This window comes from Myotis nattereri (genome assembly GCF_964212035.1).
Source record: "Myotis nattereri genome assembly, chromosome: X".
In the NCBI taxonomy this organism is placed as follows: Eukaryota; Metazoa; Chordata; class Mammalia; order Chiroptera; family Vespertilionidae; genus Myotis; species Myotis nattereri.
Window position 1 is genome coordinate 27196811 of NC_138078.1, and position 8131 is coordinate 27204941.

An 8131-nucleotide genomic window follows, 5' to 3' on the forward strand; every position below is an offset into this window, starting at 1 on the left:
TGTAAATGTTGGAAATTAAACCCTTATCGGTGGTATCATTGGCAAATATGTTCTCCCATGTAGTGGGTCTTCTTGTTGTTTTGTTGATGGTTTCCTTTGCTGTGCAAAAGCTTTTTATTTTGATGTAGTCCCATTTGTTTATTTTCTCTTTAGTTTCCATTGCCCTAGGAGCATTATCAGAGAAGAAATTTCTTTGGCACATGTTTGCGATTTCGCTGCCTGTGGATTCCTCTAGTATTTTTATGGTTTCCCGGCTTACGTTTAAGTCTTTTATCCATTTTGAGTTTATTTTTGTGTATGGTGTGAGTTGGTGATCTAGTTTCAACCTTTTGCATGTATCTGTCCAATTTTCCCAACACCATTTATTGAAAAGACTGTCTTGACTCCATTGTATGCTCTTGCCTCCTTTGTCAAATATTAATTGGCCATAGTGGTTTGGGTCGATTTCTGGGGTCTCTATTCTGTTCCATTGATCTATATGTCTGTTCTTGTGCCAGTACCAAGCTGTTTTAAGAACAGTGGCTTTGTAATACAGTTTGATATCTGGTATTGAGATCCCACCTACTTTTTTCTTTCTCAGGATTGCTGCAGCTATTCGGGGTCTTTTTTTATTCCAGATGAATTTTTGGAACGTTCGTTCTAGATTTGTGAAATATGCCGTTGGTAATTTAATGGGGATTGCATTGAATCTATAAATTGCTTTGGGTAGTATGGACATTTTGATGATGTTGATTCTACCAATCCATGAACACGGTATATTCTTCCATCTGTTTATGTTTTCCTCTATCTCTTTTTTCAGTGTCCTGTAGTTTTCAGCATATAAGTCTTTTACCTCCTTAGTTAAGTTTATACCTAGGTATTTTAATTTTTTTGGTGCAATAGTAAATGGGATTGCTTCTGTAGTTTCACTTTCTATAAGTTCACTATTGGTGTAAAGAAATGCCATGGATTTCTTAGCATTAATTTTGTATCCTGCTACATTGCCGAATTCATTTATTAAGTCTAATAATTTTTTGATGGAGTCTTTAGGGTTCTGTATGTACAGTATCATGTCATCTGCAAATAAGGACAGTTTTACTTCTTCTTTTCCAATCTGGATGCCTTTTATTTCTTCTTCGTGTCTGATTGCAATGGCTAGTACTTCCAGTACTATGTTGAACAGGAGTGGTGAGAGGGGGCATCCCTGTCTTGTTCCTGTTTTTAGGGGGAATGGTTTTAGTTTTTGCCCATTGATTATGATGTTGGCTGTGGGTTTGTCATATATGGCTTTTATTATGTTGAGGTATGATCCCTCAATTCCTATCTTGCTGAGAGTTTTTATCAAGAAAGGGTGTTGGATTTTGTCAAATGCTTTTTCCGCATCAATTGATACGACTATGTGGTTTTTTTCTCTCAATTTGTTTATGTGATGTATCACGTTTATTGATTTGCGGATATTGTACCATCCTTGCATCCCTGGGATAAATCCTACTTGGTCATGGTGTATGATCTTTTTGATGTACTGCTGGATCCGATTTGCTAGGATTTTGTTGAGGATTTTGGCATCTATGTTCATGAGGGATATTGGCCTATAATTCTCTTTCATTGTATTGTCTTTATCTGGTTTTGGGATTAGGGTGATGCTGGCTTCATAGAATGAGCTCGGAAGTGTTCCTTCCTCTTGGATCTTTTGACATAGTCTGAGGAGGATAGGTTTTAGGTCTTCCTTGAATGTTTGGTAAAACTCCCCTGTGAAGCCATCTGGCCCCGGGCTTTTGTTTGCTGGAAGCTTTTTGATTACTGCTTCGATTTCCTCCATAGTTATTGGCCTATTGAGATTTTTAGATTCTTCCTGGTTAAGTTTTGGAAGGTTGCATTTATCTAGGAATATGTCCATTTCCTCCAGGTTGTCTAGTGTGTTGGAGTAGAGTTGTTCATAGTATTTTCTAACAATCCTTTGTATTTCTATGGGGTCTGTTGTTATTTCTCCTCTTTCATTTCTGATTTTGTTTATTTGGGTCCTCTCTCTTTGTTTCTTGGTGAGCCTGGCTAGAGGTTTGTCAATCTTGTTTATCCTTTCAAAGAACCAGCTCTTGGTTTTGTTGATCTTTTGTATTGTTTTTTTTGGTCTCTATGTCATTTATCTCCGCTCTGATCTTTGTTATTTCCTTCCTTCTGCTTACAGTGGGCTTTTTTTGTTGCTCTCTTTCTAATTCTTCGAGTTGTAGAGTTAGGTCATTTATTCTCATTGTTTCTTGTTTCTTGCAGTAGGCTTGTAGAGCTATGAACTTCCCTCTCAAGACTGCTTTTGCTGTGTCCCATAGGTTTTGGATTGTTGTGTTTTCATTGTCATTTGTTGCCATGATGTTTTTTATTTCTTCTTTGATCTCACTGGTGACCCAGTCATTGTTTAATAGCATGCTATTTAGTCTCCATGTGTTTGATTTTTTTGGATTGTTTTTGTTGTAGTTGATTTCCAGTTTTATGCCTTTGTGGTCTGAGAAGATACTTGATATGATTTCAATTTTCTTGAATTTGAAGAGACTTTGTCTGTGACCCAATATATGGTCTATCTTTGAAGATGACAAATGTGCACCTGAGGAGAATGTATATTCTGTGGCTTTGGGGTGAAATGTTCTGAAGATGTCAATTAATTCCATCTGATCTAGTGAGTCATTTAGGATTGATGTTTCTTTGCTGAGTTTCTGTTTAGTGGATTTGTCCAGTGGCGATAAAGGGGTGTTTAGGTCCCCTACTATGATTGTATTGCTGTCAATCTCTCCCTTGATCTTCTCCAGAAGATTTCTTACGTATTTGGGTGCTCCTATATTGGGTGCATATATATTTACCAGAGTTATTTCTTCTTGTTGGACTGCTCCCTTTAGTATTATGAAGTGGCCTTCTTGATCTCTTTTTATGTCCTTCACTTTGAGATCTAATTTGTCAGATATAAGTATTGCTACCCCGGCTTTTTTTTCACTTCCATTGGCCTGAAAAACCTTTTTCCATCCCTTCACCATCAGTCTGTGTGCGTCTTTTTTTCTGAGGTGGGTTTCCTGTAGACAGCAGATATATGGGTCATGTTTTCTTATCCACTCATTTACCCTATGCCTTTTGACTGGGGAATTTAATCCATTTACATTTAAAGTTATTATTGATAGAAACTTGTTAGTCGCCATTTTTGTTCTTTACCGCTGTGTTCCTTCTTTGTTTCCTGTTTTTTTCTATTTACAGCAGACCCTTTAGCATTTCTTGCATTGCTGGTTTGGTTTTAATAAACTCCCGTAGACCGTTTTTGTCTGTGAAGCTCCTGATTTGACCCTCAATTTTGATTGATAACCTCGCTGGGTATAGTATTCTTGGATTCAGACCCTTCCTTTGCATGACTTTGTATATTTCATTCCATTCCCTTCTTGCCTGATGTGTTTCTGTTGAGAAATCGGTCGCTAGTCTGATGGGGGATCCTTTGTAGGTAACTTTCTGTCTCTCTCTGGCTGCTTTTAAGATTCTTGCTTTGTCGTTGGTGTTTGCCAATTTAATTATTATGTGCCTTGGTGTCGGTCTTTTCGGGTTCATTTTGTTTGGGACTCTGTGAGCTTCTTGGATTTGTGTGAGTTTTTTCCTCCCTATATCAGGGAAATTTTCTGTTACTATTTTTTCAAACAGGTTTTCTATTCCTTGCTCAGTTTCCTCTCCTTCTGGCACCCCTATTATTCGGATGTTGTTTCGTTTAGCATTGTCCCAGAGTTCTCTTAGGCTCTCCTCCTGCTTTTTAATTTTTTTTTCTAGAAGCTGTTCTGTTTGGGTATTTTTTTCTACCTTGTCTTCTAGCTCGCTGATGCGGTCCTCTGCTTCTTCTAGTCTACTGTTGATGCTTTCTATTGAGTTCTTTATGGCAGTGATGTCGTTTTTCAATTCTTCATGGTTTCTCTTCATTTCCTCTTGGTTCCTCTTCATTTCCTCTTGGTTCTTCTTCATTTCCTCTTGGTTCCTACACATATTGTTGAATTGGTCTTCCATTCTTTTCATCCACCTTATGGCCATTACTCTGAATTCTTTCTCTGACAGGTTGCTTGCCTCCATTGCCTTCATTTCGTTTACTTCCTTTTCTGATGATGCCTGTTTTTCTTTCATATTTGGGTTGGTTCTTTGTTTCACCATGATTTCTCTTCTCAAGGTGTTTGGTTATGTAGTTCTCTCTCTGCTGTGCTGATTCAAAGGCACAAAATACAACACAACAAGGCACAACGTACAAGGCAACAAACTAAATGCATTCACGATATTAATAACCCCAAATAAAGGTGACCCCCTGAGTGAAGAGAATTAGGAGATAAAGAAGAAAAAAGAGAAAAAGATTAAAGAGAAAAATAAAAAACAAAAAGGAGTGCTGAAATGAGATTGGGAAAAGGGAGAGAAGAAAAAAACAAAAAGGCAAAAAAAAAAGAAAAAAGTAAGAGAATGAAATATAGGTGGGGAAGTGGCTATTTGTATGGGGAGAGCGAGGGATTGGAAATTAGATATATAAGTAGGGTGAAATTTAGACAGTGGGTAGAAAGAAGGAATAGGTAAAATCCAAAGCAAGAATAGGGTAAGAGAAACAGGGCAACAAAAGGGGAAAAGTGAGGAAGAGAGTTTTGGCTTAAGGGTAAATGTGAGATAGAGAGAAATGATGCTAAAGGAACGATGAAAATAGAGTGTAGAACACTAATCCCAAAATAAAATAAAGAAAAATAAAAAAAATATTAAAAAATAAAATGACACTTGAAAAAATGGTAAAAGGATAGCAATAATACTTGTTAAAAAAATGTAGTAATTAAAAAGGTAAAATCAGGTGATGAAAAAAATAAAAAATAAAAAATAAAAAAATAAAATATGTTCTTAATGAAATGGTGAAAAAAGAATTAAAATATATATATATATAAAAACATTCGGAAGTGAAGGTGCTTCAAGTCTTCCACTCTTCTTTTTGGCACGCCTCAGTCCTGCCAGGCATTCAGGGGAGTGTTGACCTTCCCTGCGATACACTGTCCCTCCGTGCAGTAAACCACAGACCTGACTTTAAGGCAGGTTGTATTTTTTTTACCAGACTGCCTTTATTTGTGATCGCAAAAGAGACAGTTCGTGGCTCTGCCTCTGGGTGGCAGTGTGTCTGGATTTACCTCCAAGGCTCTAAGTCCTCTCTATCAGTAGGGTTTTGTTTGATTTTTTTTTTTTTCCTCAATGGTATTTGGAACTGATTCGGGAAAGACCACTGCCCAGAGCTGGTTCCTTGCCACTGTCCGCTGTTCCCAGGCTCCCCAAAAAGAGCTTTCCCCTACAGGCTCTGCGAATGACCCCAACTGGGGAATCCCATGCGCTGGGTTTAATAATCAAATGCACGGATCTAAGGGGGACTGTAACAAGAGCCTGATAGTTGTGCGAATTCGCAAGCCTCCACCTTCCAGGTCTGCGCACAGTCTCCGCGCGCAGTCTCCGCGCGCCCACTCGCCCCTGGCACCAAGCAGCCAGCAGATTGGCAAAGTCCAAGGCTGCTCCTTTACATCCAGTCCAGCTATGGGCTCATTTTTCGCGTTCCCTTCTGCCAGCAGCCCTGTGGGGCCCCTTCCCCACTCACGGGTCACGCTGGTCCCAAAGGCTGCGGACTCTGTGGGGCGCAGATTCCGCCCCGCGCTCGCGCGAGCTGGGTCCTCCCTCCAACCCGAACTGCAAACCGCACCTTTAGGGGATGTCCAACCTTTCCGTGAGAAGAAGCAGTGCTCGTCTGAGTTCAGGCAGTCACGCGGCTTGAGATCCCTTGTTTCCAGGTTAGTAGTTGGTCTCTGGATGCCGGCAACGACGACCCAAGATGGCGCAGTCTCCGCTGCTTAGCTGGCGCACTAGGAGAGGCTTCAGCCGCAGTCTCCAACCGTCCTTTTTTTTTCCTGGGGGGTTCTCGGTCTTTCCTAGCTGCAGACAGTCTCTCAGCTGAAAATCCTCTGCCTATTCGGGCTGAATGTTACCCGTTTCAGCTGCTCACCCTTATCTGCTCCAGGACAAGGCACAGGACACGTCCGCTTATACCTCCGCCATTTTCCCTCGCCTCACATTGAGCTTTAATTTTAATGAATTAGAAGAATTCACATCAGACCTTATCTAAATAGAAATGATGATGTGTCATTTCTATTTACTGATTCTAATTACTGTGATTTCTATTTACCGATGCTTTTGCACCAATAAATAGAAGTGAAGTTCAAGTTCCAAATACCCAAAAGATTTTTTTTTACATACTCTACATAAACAGGCATTGTATAGTATGAAGGAAAATATCATCACTGTCTCAGGAAGATATTTCTTTTAAAGACTTTATAAATGAGATTAATAGTTAACCAAAAGCAATATCATCTCATACTTTAAAAAAATTTTTCAAAACCATCCCTTCTATCCTCACACTACTGCCACAGAGATGGCTATTGTCATGGCCTTTTACTGAGAAAATTTTAAATATATATTACATTTAAAAATTTTCTTTTAAGTTAGTCTTCTCCACTTATAAAACAATCAAAAACACCCCTAGCTTGTGAATCTTTTTGTAACTTCCACCAGTTGGAATATTAGGGGTCACTGTTTTCATGTAAAACTTAGGAAACTGTTTTAATCAATCAAGAAAACAATCTACTGACTGTAAAAATAAATATGTAAGTAACAATTTGCAGATTATGAGCCAAGCATCTATTTAATTCCACAAGCACCCCACAAAGAAACACCTGCCTAAGAAGCACAGCAGGAAAACGGGCAGCTGGTACCATGCTCTTGGGATTAGAGTAAAAACAATCCATGGTTCCATTGAAACAGAAAGAGGGTGTACTTTCTTGTAGCTGTTATTGTTCTGTTCCCTAGAAATGCAGTTACATTTATAGATTTTAAATAAATGGATTGATAATATCTCCACTTTTCTTAACTGACACATTTTGAATACCTAGCAGTCTTTCAAATTTGTTAAAATTGTTGCATATTTATTTATGGGCTGGTTGCTTGTTAAACTACTTTTTTCCCCCAGCCACGTAAGCTTGTAGTTTATTTTGAAAATCATCATAAAATAAGGTAATAGTCAGTGAGTTATAGGACTTGAATTCAAAAGGGCCTTTTTGCTGGTGGAAATGCAGATTGGTGCATCCACTATGGAAAACAGTATGGAGTTTCCTCAAAAAACTAAAAATGAAACTTCCGCTTCACCTAGTGATTCCATTTCTGGGAATATATGCTGAAAATCCCAAAACACCAATCAGAAAGAATATATACACCCTTATGTTCATAGCAGCATTATTTACAATAGCTAAGATTTGGAAACAGCCCAAGTGCCCATCAGTAGATGAGTGGATAAAAAAGCTCTAATACATTTACACAATGGAATACTATGCAGCTCTAAAAAAGAAGGATCTCTTACCCTTTGGAACAGCATGGATGGACCTGGAGAATATTATGCTCAGTGAATAAGCCAATCTGAGAAAGATGAATATCACATGATCTCACTTATTTGTGGAATCCAATGAACAAAATTAATTGACCAACAAAATAAGGCCCAAAGCATGGAGGCATGGAACAGACTGACATACCTTGGTGTGGGTATTTGGAGAACAAGAGGTAAACCAAAGAACTTTTATACTTAAATACATAGTCCATGGACACAGGCAATAGGGGAGTGAAGGCCTGGGGGGTGGAAAGGGGCTGGAAGGAGGAGGGTAGAGTGGGGGGAAATGGGAGACATCTGTAATACTATCAACAATAAAAATATATCTATTAAAAACAAAACAAAACAAAAAAAAGACCTTTTCAAGCTATGATACTTCCATTCACTACTGGTTAGATTTTGAGTTAGAAATGTAGCCTCATAGTTTTATTGCTTATCTGCAAAGTAGAGTTGGTATGATTATTAAATGGACATGCTTGAGATATAATTGCTGACAATATATTAGGTACTATTTTATGCTAAAATACCATAGAAATACTGAGAGATAACTGAATGTGAAGGGTTCCTTAAGAATCACCTATCCCAAACCTACATTTCAAAAAATATATATATTTTATTGATTTTTTACAGAGAGGAAGAGAGAGGGATAGAGAGAAACATCGATGAGAGAGAAACATTGATCAGCTGCCTCTTGCACACCTCCTA